Source organism: Chelonus insularis, unplaced genomic scaffold, assembly GCF_013357705.1.
Source record: "Chelonus insularis isolate UGA/USDA-ARS -01 unplaced genomic scaffold, ASM1335770v1 contig_398_pilon, whole genome shotgun sequence".
Classification (NCBI taxonomy): Eukaryota; Metazoa; Arthropoda; class Insecta; order Hymenoptera; family Braconidae; genus Chelonus; species Chelonus insularis.
Window position 1 is genome coordinate 27,285 of NW_023276553.1, and position 16,748 is coordinate 44,032.

General features: G+C 32.0%; 2 long non-coding RNA genes across 2 annotated transcripts in view; one reads left to right on the forward strand and one right to left on the reverse strand.

The window, feature by feature from the left end:
- Positions 1–2,410, reverse strand: part of LOC118067959 (uncharacterized) — a 26,562-nt gene extending 24,152 nt beyond the window's left edge. The window contains exons 1-2 of the long non-coding RNA XR_004690454.1: positions 2,142–2,410; positions 1,468–1,896 (exon numbers count right to left, since the gene is read on the reverse strand). This is a non-coding gene — a long non-coding RNA (uncharacterized lncRNA). The remainder of the gene's footprint in view (positions 1–1,467; positions 1,897–2,141) is intronic.
- Positions 2,403–8,480, forward strand: LOC118067958 (uncharacterized). Its single transcript, XR_004690453.1, has 9 exons — positions 2,403–2,762; positions 2,852–3,047; positions 3,739–3,923; positions 3,990–5,059; positions 5,185–5,313; positions 5,538–7,431; positions 7,578–7,819; positions 7,906–8,019; positions 8,111–8,480. It is a non-coding gene; the product is annotated as an uncharacterized lncRNA (long non-coding RNA).
- Positions 8,481–16,748: the final 8,268 nt, after the last annotated feature.

The following is a 16,748-nucleotide window of genomic DNA, read 5'->3' on the forward strand; positions in this document are numbered from 1 at the left end:
GAAAACGGGTTGTCCTTACCGATTTCATCTTATCTGACATCCATCGAAGGGAGGAAGAAGCTTCCTTGGGATTGGTTCAACTGAGTAAAGGATGTGGCTCTCGAGGACGTATTTATATACTTGCTCTCCTGAATTAACATTTGATCATTATCTTCAATATCAAGTTTATAATAAATAATCTTCCATCCATTCAAAGCATGGCTTCAATATTTTTCAGGAATACCAAGAATGATATCTGATGAAATTGATTCCATCAAACAGCTTTATTACTTCATATTAAATAAATATTTGATTTTATCATTATGTTGAAGTTGATCAGGATTATTTATTGTTAATAAGCTGAAAAAACTGTATATTTGGGACTGCATGATGCCAGATTACATACTGTTTTGACATGACAACATCAGTATTTAAATTTATTCATATCAGCAACATTGACAATTCACGACACTCCAGTTAAAATCAACTTTTTACTTGGTACTGCAAGTGCTCATGGGCTCTACTTTCTGCTTGGTAGTTTGTGATAAATTCATTTCTTTCAACATGCAGCAGCACCAGCAGCAACACTTATTGAAATAAATTTATACAAATTATTGTTTATCTATTTTTATTCTTCATGATTTTAAATAGAATTCTGCTAGTAGGTAACTCCACTGATCGAGCTAGAAACATTTATCTATATTTCCATGTTACTGTCACAAGTAACATCAATTTGTCATACACCAAATGTTTTTATTCTTCCAGCAAATTTATTTATTGCAATTCATTGATATTGTTGCTACGAAGAACATGGTAATTAGTTTTAGCTGCTATGCTTTGTGAGTCCAATGAATGGAGAAATGAATATCCTGCCTGAGGCTAATCAATGATCAGCCAATATATTTATTTTATTTTGATATCGTTGATTAAGCACTTAGCAAAGTTTATAATCTTTTTTATCAATAAAAAAAATTAAAATTAATATTACACACAATTGAGCTGAATTTATTAGCCTAAATGAAAAACAGTATGACTTTAAAGTCAGGCTGGAAATGATCAGAACGTAGTCAAAAAGGTTGCCTGTATTATAAGTTGAATATTTGATTATTCTTAGAGCAATAGTTGATACTTTAGCTGATCATGAAAGAGTATTGAATTCGATAAAATAAAAGTTGATTTAAAATTCTGATTCACCTGGGATTGAAAAGGTATATATATCACAATTGTAATGAAAAGAATAAAGTATAAGTAATATAATTTTCATGATTCTAATGTACTTAGACAACATGATTGAATTGAATGGAGGGGCATAAAAAATGGGTTTGCAAAAGTATCGCATAAAGACGTCAATTTGTAAGTAGTTCTCATTTGTAGATAGAGGGTTCATTCGGGTTATAAGAGCGCACGCATGAACCCAGAGCTTGTTTTGCACCCTATTGCGAGTGGTGGAATTATTTAGTGTACATGCCATGCATAGACTGTACCCACCGTGAAACCGCCCCGCCTAAACAGTGCGTTAACCGATGATTTACGACGCTTTCCCCTACTCTTTATCATATATATTCTCCCTTTTTTCTTGCTGTTGTCTTTCCAACCCTTTCCTTGCTCCAGATCTAGTTTACGGGCCTATTGTTGGTGGCCCCTGATGATAATCCACACATGCTCGTGCTTATTAAAGAACTACTTTTCGTCTTTTTCTCCTCCTTCTTCCAACTCTTTTCTAAGTCTCTCAATTCGGCTTAATTTTGATGCCTCTATATACTTCCGGGGATTTTATTTCTTCAATCAAAATCCACCCACCAATTTCAGAATTGTACTCCAATGTGAATAAGCTCATTCATTACTAATTTCCGTGTTTTTGAACTCGGTATTAGTAGCATCAATGAAATTTAAGCCGGCTATGCCCAAATCTTACGTCTAAATAAGGAGAAAAAACAAATAAATATAAATAGAGGAAATGAAAAGATATCTAATACTAGGATTGAATTATATTAATTCATTGATTGCTCTACACACTCAATAATATATTCAATTAATTCTTCAAATTTATATCAACAATTAATCATTAGTATTTATTTTTCAAACTAACTTCCTACAAAAAATAATTTTACTAAATAAAAATAATGTATACACTTTATATAATATTATAACCTTTAATTTACCTTTTAAAATATTTTAAAATAAAATATTCAAGTGTATATAATCCTTTTAATGACCATTCAAAAAAGAGAGCTGTTTTTCACAATATCCCTAAAGTATATCACTGTATAGGTTATATAAATGAAATGGCAAAGTCCCAGAAAAGTACATTGGCACGATTGAGGTACGGTTGGAGACCCGTGAAAGGGTCTTATAGAAGTGCGAACGAGCATATACATCACTATGACTTACGAGGGGCATTATCGTTCGGTATGAGAGAGCCTTTTGCGAGAGTTATATTGGTCTGAAAGAAAGAGAACGATGAGACAAACTAACGTACGAAAGATGTGCGCGTGCGTGTAATAGTCTATATGAATTGGTATATACGTTCATCGTTAATATATTATGCAGCGAGGCGGCATCAAGACGTTACCCAATGACAATATATTATTACCTGGTGTCCTTCTTTTATCTGCCACGAATGGAGACCCCCCTCCTGCTACATCTCGGCTTAACCGGCTGTCTTGAGAAGTTTAATTCGATTGGAAAACCGGATAGCCATCCGAAGGTATCAAGTGTAGACCAACTCTCTAGTGTAAACTGAAACATAACCTTATTTTAATCGGAAATTAATTTTTAATCAAGTGATGTATTTTCATCTTAATTAAGATTTTTTCAATTATTTCCCTTTTGGAATTGATCAGCTGATGATATTTAGTAGTTTATTTTACAGATACATACATAGATACCATATTTTATAGAGAGCATCAAGGGAATATACGAGATAACGATCAGGATACACAACTAGAGTGAAAAAGAGGAATTGAAAAAAAGGACAATCTTTCATGTATAGAGACTTAAAAAGAGCAGTAGTATTGAAATTTGTCAGAAGAAACCGACATGGCTTGTGTTACTATTATATTTTAGAGGTTATTATACCTGCAATTTTGACACTTATCGTCGAGTCCGATCGCCTTTTTATTTTATATCTTATTCAATGAAATAAATTTATAGGATCTTCCTATAAATAAAGATACCATCATCAACAGCATCATCATCTGGGAGAACGGTTTATCACTTGTTTTTGTCATCACTTTGTCATGTAGCATTCAAGTTCAGATATATCTGAATTATTAATGTAAATGATGTTTTAATCCGTTCACTATATTCTCATATGATCATCATTAATTATTCATTAAAATAAAATTTAAAAAGTTAATTTATTTTTAGCAATATTTTTTTTTTGCTCTGATCAGGATAATCGAAATAATAAATCAAGTGATCGAACTCAGATTTTTAAATAATATCACATTTATTTAGAGCTTGTTTTTTTTATTATTCGAGTCTTGTACATGCTGCTCATTTAGAGCAATTTAATGCTCCAAAAAAGTATTTTAATTGTTTTCCAAAGAAATCAATCTAAAAAGTAAATTGTTTTGGTTGTAAAAATTTAAAACAGAGTTGTTGATGAGAAATAATATAAAATAAAGAAATGCAGCAGCTAATAATTTATGTAGTCAAATGTTAGCACCACGACTTTCTCACGATGTCGTTGGAAGATCTTCCAGAACACGAGCAGTTGATACGATTTGTATTGTTGCATATTTTGTGTTATTGTAGCGTTGACGTTGATCCAACTAAGACAAGATTGCAATCAATTCTACTGATCAAAATGACCAATGTCCATTTGAAATCCATTAGAGCATTTTTCAGAATACATTTCTTCAAGATGAAATTCGATCACAAGTGATTTCTATTCAAGAATTTATTTCATGTAAAAGAATTTTTTGTGATCACGAGATTTGGTAACTTTTCTTCTCTTTTACGTAAGAATAAGTCTTTATTTTCGAATAACAAATTTATTTTTCCAGAATTAAAAAAAATGGTGTGCTGAGAAAAATACCAGCAGCTTAATCTTCAACATCATTTGGAGTCAAAAAACCCATCGACATTGGATTTTTTTTATTTTCACTGAACAAACAATGAATTTTAAAAATATTATGAAATAACAGATGTTATTATTTATCAGTCAATAAATACATAAAGTGTAGGTAAAATATGTGCTCAAAGTACAGGTTTATAAACAAAACAGATCCACTTAAGATTGCCTTTATCAATCTATGTGTGATAGATGAAGAGTGGAAGAGTATACATGTGGTGTGACATTATCTTTTTATGCATAAAACATATACTCCTAAGTAGTTGTTGGCTGAACGGCAACAACGAGATAATTTGGTGATAGAGCACACATCGTTTTAGATTTCAATGGAAGTTAGAGTATTCTGCACGTGCACACGTGGTTGATGAGTCTAAGTACCATAGAACGAGCTGCACATGGTTTTTTTCAATCAAACAAAAATCTCTACACTTCCGCCAGTTTACTACTAAACTAACAAATAATATAAATTCCTTCAAAAATAAATTACCACAGGGAAATTGAAAAATATATCTAAATCTAAAAAAAAAAGAGAGAGATTGACAAACGTCAAGTGTTTGAAATAAAACGAAAAATTAAAAATTTTTTTCTACTAAAAAAATATAATCCATGTCGTTTATTTCTACTTAAATCTCGTACTTTATTACCAGCAACAGACTATCAAGCTAATAGCTTCGGGGTCTCTGAAAACAAATCGTAAAGACACGTTTTATCCTGGGCGTGTATGCTCGTAAAGTTTCGAATTTAAAACGAACATGAATGTGTTCAAGTCGGAAATGAGAGAATTTATTAGAATAACACACACGGAAAAATTATGGGGGATGTTGCTTAGAGAATAAAAAATGCAATAATATAAAAGAGAAGGATAAAAAAAAAAGAAAAAAGCTGGATATGAGTAATGAGAGAGATACATTAAAAATTTTTACACTTACAAATGTTTTCATTCTTAATACTCAACGATAATGTATCTATGTTGGATTCATGGCATTGCTCATATTGTTACAGGTATTGTTGAACGTTGGTTTATGAGACAGGTTTGATTCCCTCCACCATGCTGTAGTTTAATGCATCTAGTCAGCCAATTTTTTCCAGCTGCCTGATTACATTTATAACGTTTGTTTCTGTCATAGAACACGCGTGCACCAAACGTCAAAGGAGACTTCCTTCACCCTTTTAGACAGGAGCACACGCTGAGTCTTCGAAAGGGTACCAGGGTTTTTAGATGTCCTCGTTATCCTGAGAATGCACCATGGTCTAAGGTAAAAAAAAAATTTTTACTCGAATTTATTCCCTTAACTCTAGTGACTCTATTGTTCTCAATAGAAAAATCTTGAAAAGTTTAGTAAGAAAAAAATCTCATAAAGTACCTTTCTATTGAGTAGATTGGGAAGGTTCAAATTTTTATGTCTCGTCGAGTTTGTGAATCACTAGCTGTTGTGATTATGATCCAGAAAAGATGATGACGTTAATTTTTTTTTTTTAGTCTCACTTTGGATTTATGATGAGATCTTCACTCTTAGCTGTAGACTTGAGAAGATTAATCTGAAAAAAAATGGAATGTTCGTTGACTTTGGAATAAAAAATTACACGTGACAATAAAAAAGGATGAACCTATCCTTGAACAAACACAAGACAATCCAATTATCTAAAGCCGAAGCGAATCTAATTCCAGGCAAAGCTTGACGACAATGCACCGGCAGGAATTTCTCGTCACGGTTTGTGTGTATTTTGTCTAATAAAACGATTCGTTAATTTGATAAATCTCCACCTACAAGCAACAAGACACGAATATTTCGGGTTATTGAGAAAAGGAGTGTGAAAGAGTGACAACGATATGTCACTAAGCACAAAGAACAAATTGAGATGGTTGAAGAGGTCGACTTGTTTGTTTTAAACACAGTGAAATGGATCTGAAGCACGTAGCTTTCAACTTAATCGTCATCATGATGAAACAAGAGAAAATGATTGACAACCCATATAAGAGCAAAAGGGAGAGCAGCAAATGTGTTTGTTTTAGCACAAACCTCAGGCACACAAGTATAAATTTAGATACGAGACAGAAACTTGGTTGTTTTATTACCATTAGTCGCGTTGAGTGGGCGGAAAACAGAGAGAGAAATAAAATACACAAAGAGAAAGTTTTGCGGCATGTGTAAAAAGAAAGGAATGAACAAGAGTGAGACATATGTGATGGAGGTGAGCCTAAGGGGAAACAGCTCGATTGTTTTAATGCGTGAAAACCGCACTCGTGTTCGTGTATCTTTCAACATCACACACCTGAATCTACCCAGAAGTGTTTCCGACTTCGACCTTATATACCGGATTGGAGAATAGAAAACGTGTCTGAGGTGTTGTTACCCTTTTGAGTTGATGGACAGTCGGACGTGTGGACAGCATGAAATTATCTCCCTCGACCTCTTGTTATAATTACAGGCCTTGAGACCCGACCAGATCATTTAGACACCATTTTATGAGATATTCAATAGCATAACCGTCTAAGACCTAGAAAACTTTGTCATGTTAACTTACCACCAACTGCTGGCAGTTCATGACACGCGTATCCGCTTTATAACTCGTTATATTATTTTTTATGAGTGCAATACTTCATGTCATTTGCACTCTATTTAAAAGAATTACTGTAATGAAGATGGATCTTAATAAGAAGAAAATAAAATTTGCATCAAGATAATCACATGTATATTTAAAATATCTTTCAATTAATGTTGAAATGATTGCTCCAAAAATTATATTCCAACATGTGTGTATTTTATTTGTGAAGATGATCAGTCTTTGCTGATACTGCTTTGAATGCAGGATAGAACTTGGAATGACTGCTTGTCAATTGAATTTTATCATCAAAAAATGTTTCTACACCGTGTGAAGTGTATTCAACATCAAGCTTGATCTTACCTTCATTAATACTACTATTTGTTACGCTTAGAGGTGGTCATTTAAAAGATGTTCATAATGTGAATATTTTTTCTAGAGATGTTATAAGGTCATCACGATTTGTGGTTTACATGGAAAGTCTTATGTGTGAGTTACAAGCTGTCTCAATTTTATTTCTCTTGTTCTCTAGCAACATGCAGGGTCTAAAACTTAAGTAGATTAAAAGTTAACCCTGGACCGTAGTCTTCCGCAGCGAGAAACTCCAAAGTAGATTAGCCGCATGGGGGTCCACAAGATATAACATTACCGTAGGACTTGTTGATCCTGTTACATCCTGCTTGGAATTAAAAATATTGTCATCCTGTAAGATTATTTACGCAGATAATATCTCATCCACCAACTCTACGAAAACTTTTCTTTGAATTTTATCTCTCGACATGACATTATTTTTCTCCAAGACATCAATACTATTAGCTAGCTCAACTCAGGTAAAACTTCAGAACAATCATTTTTTATTAAATTTTGTGAGATTTTTCTTGTCAAACAAATCTTTAAAAGATAAACAAATATGTCCAAAATGGACATGTGCTTTCGTAAAAGAGTCCAAGATATTGATGTTTGTGGTATGTTTTAGGTCAATGTAATATCTCGTGAGACCAAAACATCCATCACTTTGCTATTGACAATGTGACACAAGTTTGAAGGATCTTTTGGCATAAACACTGTGGGTGGCACCCGGAAGTCAATAAGTACTCGCGAATTGGAGAATTCAAAAATTACTAAAGGACATAATCCTTGAAGAATAGACTGTATCATATCATATTTTGAGTTGGAATACTAGTGAAAGAATTTTCTTCTGACAGATTCCATTTTAAGGTATTGTTGATGGTTAAATAATTGATGATCCTCAAGGGAAAATTTTGACAAAGTAATGTCAAATAAGCTTAGATTATTTTTTCTAGGCATTGATTTTATTTAAAGGGTGAAAATTGAGGAAAATAATGAAATAAATATTGCATAGAATACTTATAAGAAGACATACTCCAATATTTTATTCCCTAATTCTCTCAATACATGTAAGTAATACGTAATCCTCTTATAGACTTTTTTTGAAGAACATTCATCCTCATATTTCGTCTTTCTACATCTCTCTCTCGTCACATATAGAATTAAAAGACGCCTTTAAAAAGTCGACATCATCTTAAATACCACAAATACCACGTTCAAAACGTGACAAATCCAATTCTGTCATTTAGGAAAAAAAATTTCTTTCAAGATGAATCAGAAGAGACAACATAAAATATGAAGACACTGCATCCAACCGGCTAATAGGCCTCTACATACAAAAGCACTGGGAGAAGTTTGGAATGAACAACTAAGAACGCGTGATAATCGATCGTCATTAGCACCCCGTGGCTCTATGACTCCAAACTATGACTATAGATCTGGTCAGGATATACAAGTGTTAGCCCTATAAGTCTGTATCACCATCCAACATAGCTTTTTATCTCAGATGAACGAACTTGATGATAATAAAATATAAAAAATGATGCATTCAGAAAATAAACATGACAAGAAATCAAATTTTTAACAGATTGTTTTTTTGGTGGACTTTAAAAAATTTTTGTTGCATTCAATGTATTCATTTTCTATGATTAAAATAATTATTTTGTAATAATTTTTATCCAATTAATTTGATCAATGATGATTTTATTAATTGAAAACAGTCTGAATAGGAAATAAAAAAAATTGTTTACTAATAAATCTTCTATGATTGTTTGTACTAGAAGAGAAACAACTGATAAATATGTATTCAATATTGGTTGCTTATTAATTGAAATTTTTTAATAATTATCACAAATTATAATACGTAAATTAAATTCATCTTTTTCATGTTAATTCCTCATATCAAAAATCTGAAAAATATCTGCATTTCTTGGTTTACTATCATAGCATAAGAAAATATTGAATCACTAATGAGTTTTTAATATTCCACTAAAGATGATAAATGGTTTAAACTTAAAGATTAGTCGAGATAAAATGCTCAGCCTACGTGTCAAACACACTCGAGGAATATTATCGTTGATTCCTCTGGAGAGTGAATTCATGGTGGGCTACACAGTCTCTAAGGTCTTGCATCCCTTGGGATATATTCTCATGACACAAACAACCAGTAGACATCAATACTCGTCACAATGAACGAGTACACTTCATACTTGAATTTTACAAAGTGTCCAAGTGCATCTTTACTATTCAATTCAGGAGCATTGCATTGTTTGTGGAAGTTTTTCTGTAAATAAAACAGTTTTGTGAAAATTTGGATACCGATGATCGAAAATGATTTATCGGTTCAAATTCATTGATACTTTTTCCTTGTACGTTTGATGTTTTCTTCTGTAAGTTTTTTTTTTCATTCATAAGCTCTTAGAAATTTAACTGGTTCAGTTCTTCATTGATGAATTATTCATTCTTCTCAAAAATATTTTGTTTATTTTTCTAAAAATTTTTTTTGAAATGAATTTTTTTTTTCTATAAGCCTCAGAATGATGGTATATTAAAATTTAGTCGCAGAATTTATTTATTCAAGGATTCTAAAATAAAATTCTTGTGTTATAGTGGTACGTAATTTTTGAAAAATGATTTTTTAATAACAAAAGATAATCTTCACAGATATTTTATTTTTAAAATCACAATAAAACAAATCTAAAATGAGATGGCACCCTGTAGTTAGATGGCTTATCTTGGAAAAATATTCAAATAATTTTTTTCAACCTGTCCATCATAAATTGAATTTATTTATTTTTATTATCAATCATGTAAATGATGCAAAAATAATTTTTAGATTGTATTTAAAATTTTTTAGATTACGTCTACCAGTCATTAAAAATGGTAATGCATTGTAATTTCAACAAAAATCTGAATGAACATTTATTTTATATTTAATATGAGCAAAGTATTACGTTATGCAGTTTTATTGGCAACAAAATACAAAAACAAGTTTTAAATTAAACTCTATAATAATTTTAAATGAGTTTATAAATAACTCAATACCAAAGTCATGATAAATTAGCATAAAATGTACACATTTGTACGTGAAAACTGAGAACACAAATAATAATCTTTTACATAAAGTCATAAATATGAATGTCTCAATCGTATTACATGATATCTGTGAACAATACAAACATATGGATCGATTCAGTGAATAAATGATCAGAGATCAAAAGAAGAAAAATGAATAAACGCCCTTTAGCAATAAACGTTTTAATTCCCTTAGATTTATTACCCTACCAAAAATTCGTAACTAAAATATCAATAGTTCCTTGAACATGCGAATATACTTATTGTTGTGCCTATAGACTCACTGTTGAAGGTGGGCCCACTGATCTTAATAAATTAAAAAAAAATATCAATTCGACGAAGCAAAAAAATAATAATCTCTCTTTCTACTTCCCTTCCATATGCACATGGGGCGGATTGACAAGGTTGTAAATTTAGGTCGACGATCCCAATTTTGTTTAACCGCTTAAAAGATTTATCGACTTATCACAATTCTTTTTCACCAACGACAATTTTTATTTGTCATGAAATTTTTTTTTTTTCGAATTACACCTTTCTGCCTTCCTTTTTCTCAACAATTATTTTTAACTTCATTAAGAACATTTTTTGCTCCATAGAAATCCTTTCCTGTTTCCTTAAACCCTAACCTCATAATATAAATCGACATTAAAAGAGTGAAATAAGCCACAATTTATTTTTGTATTTTCGATTTTTTCTCACAAAAAAAAAAATTTCAATGCACTTAGGTAATAAAATGCTTTTTTTTTAGGTTATATACTTGGATAAATGGCGATTTAGTACCTGCACAGGACACCCCATGAAGCCATCAACCTGCCTTAATATAAATGAGTTTAAAAATTGGGGTTAAAACGGTTTGAATTCTCATGAAAGTTAGAAAAAATTCCAATTTGCAGTGAAACATGATGAAACTTGAATACAGCTGCATTGAATAGTCGAAGCAATTGTAGAGGACGTACATCAGGTAACATTGGGAATTGAGCAGAGAAATATAAGGAAGTATCCCGTGTAGATGTTAGGCTTTTAACCGGTTACCCGCTTGATTACGCGTAATGATCGATTTGATTTAAAGCAGTAACCCGTATCGCGTTACCACCTTCCCAGGTATTAGTTCAGAGAAGAGCAAGAGAGAACGAATGATTCGATTCTCGCGCGTTCTGATTTATTGATACTCGATCCTCGACCTCGGATTCGATCCAAGTCGTAGGATGGATTAATCCTGGCATTGGCTCCTGCCGCAGTTGCAACGAGTCGTGGTAATTACGAATGAACATCAGATATCATATTTTGTTTTATTATTTATAATAACATTTACCATTTTATTATGCTGTGGCTTTGATGATATCACATAATCATTATAAATAAATTACTGGATTTATCTTTTCAGATAAGTACTGTCCTCAACTATTGAATTTTTTTATCAACAAATTAGAAAATTGTTTGAATTAATTTGCTATTTGAAGTTTACATTGAGAGAAAGTGTATAACTTGAAAAGTTATAGATAAAAAAAATTATTAGATTAGCAACGAAAGAGGCAAGAAGTAGACGGACACTAGAGATCTCAGCTCTTAGAGGCACCCTTAGGAACCAAGGAACAATGAACCCCCTGATGATGACAAACGTCTAGAAATCTGATACTCTCCCATATGCTATCGAAGTAAACCCTCTATAACAGTGTACATTGTAATACATTGTTACATTTTCTCTCAGCAGTTTTTACAACCAATAACGCTATGAAAAAAACGCATAATAAAAAGGGGAAAAGCTACAAATTAACTGTCTAAAAGTATACACACAGTCTATATAAATCCCATTTCGTTAGATTAAAGTTTAGAAAAAAAATTAATCCGTGGTATAATTATAGAGAAAGATTGTTTCCACTTGTGAATGGAAAAATATTTTTGATTTTCTTGGTATTTGAGGCGGTTTAGCAGCTTATAGTTTCTATTTGTCAGACAACATAATTCAGCTGAATGAGGTTTTAATAAAATAGATGGGCAAAGGGGTTGATGGAGAGATCCGGGAAGAGTAGACAGCCGTGAAGCAGCTGCGTAAGATCGTTTGGAAATATGTAATTATCAAGTTCGATTGTGTTTTCAAAAGAGCATTGGTTATACTGACCATCATTAAAAGTATCCAACATTTAAAATGATGTAAAGAAATAGCCGCAACACTTTCTGATTATCTCAGGACTTTTTCTTTCAAGAAATAAAACCAATTATGGTCTATAATAATATGAAATGACTAAAATTCAGAATGATGATTACTCAGTAGGCTAATTGATACTTCAGAATTTTCAGCTGAAGGTGGGAGATTGTGTTTATTGTGAACAAGCGAGAGAGTGAAAGGGTTTTATGAGACAGATGCTAGAGACTACTTAGGCAAGGCACGTGAACAAATAATTGAGCATTGAAACCTCTAGCTTAGAGATCATCTGCCGCTAAGTTGGACAGATAGAAAAACAGAGGTGTGTCTGAAAACAAGCCTAAAGATTAGTATCTCTCCAGGGCTGATGACGATATATACATTGATGAGTTTGACAGGAGTCGACACGTCTTTCATCTCTGTAAATGAACACACATTTAATAGTATTATAAGCTTCATCATTTGTATTGCTAATTTATTATTTAGATAAAATATTTTACCTAGAACAGTTATAGAAGCATGTTAGTTTTATAGTCGTTCTCCAATACAAGGAATAATAATACGACCGGTCGTAACATTTGTCATGATTAGCCCTTTTAGTCACGGTGATCCTGCATTATTCGCGTCGTTGCATGCTGAGCTCCGATGTACATCTTGATAGCGTTGAGAGGCATATAAAGTACATCCACATGCTCATCTGTTCGTTCCTTATGGACTTGGAGCCAAGACATCTCTATCTCCAATCCACCCTGGAGCGTGACGAAGAGCTTCCTGAATCAACAGAGTTAAATATATTTCAAAAGAGAAATTCATATTTGCAATAACTTGTTTGTAAATGAGTATTTAAAGTCTCAACTTCATTTTTAGTCGACGGTCAAATTCTGTTCAGTAATTTAACCTTGCGTAAAAAATGAACAGAAGCTGGAGGCTAGGTATGTGTATGCTTGACTACCGTTTACCGCTATTAAAATAAACAGTCCATTATCCACGAGATCGAATCTTAATGTGTTGCATTACTTCTGGATATAAAACCCTTCACAGATAATCCGCAACAATAACAACAGGACCTACATTGTTTGATAGTGCCTTGGGCTCTGCGCCAACTATACAAACATTGAAAAATATTTGTTCTTTCAGCTTTCGCGGTTGTATTAAGATTTGCTGGCTTTTATAAACTCTCCTCATCGCTTGTTACTTTGTAAAGTTATTTTGTTTTGTTAAGAATGCATGAAGATAAATTTAAATTGAATAGAGTGTTCAATTAGAAAGACCCTTTTTCTTGAATAATAATGAGATAACTGGAAATATTGTTTGAATATCTTCATCTTTGAAAGTTCAGCTTGATGATTGACACTAAGTAAAGCAAGTTACCATCAATTTTAGATCAAAAAGTGAGACTTCAAAGTCATAAATCGACATCCAATTCAGGTGTGTATTATAAAAAGCTTTAAACAAGATTAAAATCTGGTTTTTCATTGATACTAACACTTTTAGTGTTCACAAAAAAAAGTAAAACTTCATCTATATCAATGCATAGAATAAATTCCTTCCACTCCTTCGGTTAGGCTTTGTAATAGGTATCACCATGATGTCGTAGATTTTATCCTTAATTAAGATCTCGCATTAAGCATGTAATCGTGAAAAAATAAAATGATGGAAAAAGTTTATAGAAATAGAAAAAGGGGCGTTTTTCAATTCCTTTGTTGCAACTCACGCGTGCCGATTGTAACAACAATCAGTCAACATGATAATGCAGAAATACTCGACCCCATGTATTTTATCCAGCTGATGATGATACTTAATGGTAACATTATAACCTGTAAATGAAAAAAAAAAGTTAAAAAAAATTACTAATTAAATAAAAATCATTTACTATATCAATCTAGACTAGTAATATTTTTGCTCATATCTACTTACTTCTAAAACAACTATGAAATTCAATACTCTAGGGGTTGTTCGCTTACATAACTCAACAATCTTGCTATTCTTCGTTCTGTTTTTCACTTCTTCAGTCTCTCGACATTGTATAAAACCGCTCGATCGCAAAATTCAGGGCTCCACCCATTGTGATCGTGCTATGTTTGCAACAATCTCGTAACAATAACATGAGAGCCCTTCATTATGGAATTATATAACTGTAAATTGAGCAAATACAACAGAGACCTGACACACGTATCTTGAAGCTCGCGAAAGACAGGGCTTTCAGGTTTGTATTTTTTTTTCTTTTTTCATTCAATTCTTTAGTACCAACGGTAGCACAGATATCATGTTACATAGAACAACACTTATCTTAATGTGACATCTACATTCTTAATAGAATAGAAAATAGTTTCATCTACATCTAGAGAATAGCACAGTGTTATATTAAGGAACAGTTTGCTTATTAAATATTGCTTTAAAATATTTCTTTGAGAAAGCTTGGAATAATTTAAATACCATCTTGAAGTTCTTGTCTGTCTACTAGCAGGCTTTGACTGACTCTATTAGAGTTAATAGAGTAATGGAGTTATTACGACTCGGGTGGGATTACTGTTTATCAAGTCGGTTTTAATTTAAATGATTATTGTCAGATGCATTTGGACCACCCTGCTTCAACTAGGGAATGTTAATTGCTTCTCTTTTTGTACTTAAGATAGACAACCCATGTAATAAATAAATTTGTATTTAATTTCTTTGTCGTTTCTCTCTAATCAGTAATTAAAATTCACTTCAACATGATTAGATTTATCTTACTATATCTCATCTTCATGTCGTTCGTCTGCTGTAAATTGTTATTATGTTCAAAATCTCATTCTTGAATGAATAATGAGAAAAAATCTAGATCAAGACCTGGATGAATAGGAGCTAACGTACATCAAGATCTCCTCGAAATAAACAAAATCCCCTCACAGACTCACATAGCGAAAGCAAATGTAAGAAAATTCTATGTAGATCAAGTGTCTGGAAATAATGAGTCTCCAAAGGCAGGCAGGGAGGTCCTTTCAAGTGTCATCTAGTCAAAGAAAGCAAATCTGGCGTTAACGTTTGCACTTTTGCACACAATTTCACTATATATTTTTTTATAATACTTAACAATCTTTTACTTTCGCGCGTCCATTCGTCACTAAGTGGCATATTCTTGCTTAAATTTTCGCGTTGTTGCGCCATTCAATATAGATTATCCTCCACCAAGGGATTACTGTGGTCAGGATCCACTCAAGGGTGTTAGCATGATTTCAACAAGAGAATAAGAGAAACGGTGTCAGAATACGCGAGCTAATTCCCAGGATCTTTTATTCTCTACTCGAATTGCATCTGAAACACACAATAGATTCTTTAAGGTCCAATAAAACCACATTGAAGTCGACGAATTTGATGAATGCGTAGGTGTGGTAGTTCAAATTACATTTTTAACCCTAGCATTAATCTTTGGTTTCCATAATCTATTATCTGTATTACTATATTTATCCAACCAACTAGTAAGCTAATCAATGAAACGTGCAAATATAATTTTCAACTACTTTTTTATGAGTAAAAAATTGTATTATATTTATTAGAATACTGTTTTTTACACTCGGAAAGGGAGAAACTCGAGTAATTTTAGAGGGGAGCTTATGACGCGAAAGACCCAGCAAACAAGCAAACAATGAAGACACACATTTCGATTGTTATGTCACAATAACTCCACAACATATATAGAAGCAACAATGTATCCATCAATGTCGCTATCTAACACCACCGCCCTCCAGTCGACCCGTAAATTAGTCCGGCAAGATCCCTTGACACATCCTATGGGATGAACGTTACAAAGTGTCATTTTTGGTTACAACGAAAGATCGCAAACCAAAACTGATTTCATTTTTCCAATTAAATTATAAGTGTTTTTAAATCAAGGTTTTTTTTCAAAATTATTTCATGAAATAGTTTGTTCTGAAAACACTTTGAATAGAGAAGTTTATTTAAACTTTGGAGTAGATGATTCAATAATTATTTTATTTTCTCTTCAATCTCTGTAATTAAAGATAGATTTAATGGGAAGAAAAATAGAACAAACAAATCATTTTTCAAATAACGACAGCCTGTCTTGGTCTTAAATTACTTTCTTCCACTCAAACATTGAAGATTAATCATTTAACATTGTTTCCAATTCCAATTCCTCAATAATAAATCCATTAATTTTTTCTAAATATTATCTTCTTACCTGTCATAATAATAATAAAAAAGAAAAACATAATACATAATCAAAAATTACACAATTTATTTTTGAAATACCTGTATTGATATTTTAATTTGTAATTTGTCTTATGTTATTCCAACAACGATTTTTTTTACATCTCATGAGAGATTGAATCTCATACTCCTTTTAATCCACCATTTATTTCACATTCTTTACTCAATATTTAATAAAGAAAGATTAAAATTCTATACATAAATTAAAAAGTAATCGAAATGTCATGTTTTTTTAGACTTCTTATTACCAAAATAAATCCAAGTGATGTGATGACACAAGGCAATGAAAAATAACCTTTAAAAAATAAAGCGAACAGTTCCAGAAGTCAATCTAATAGAGACATCTTGTGGAGTCGGCTATAAATTAAAAAA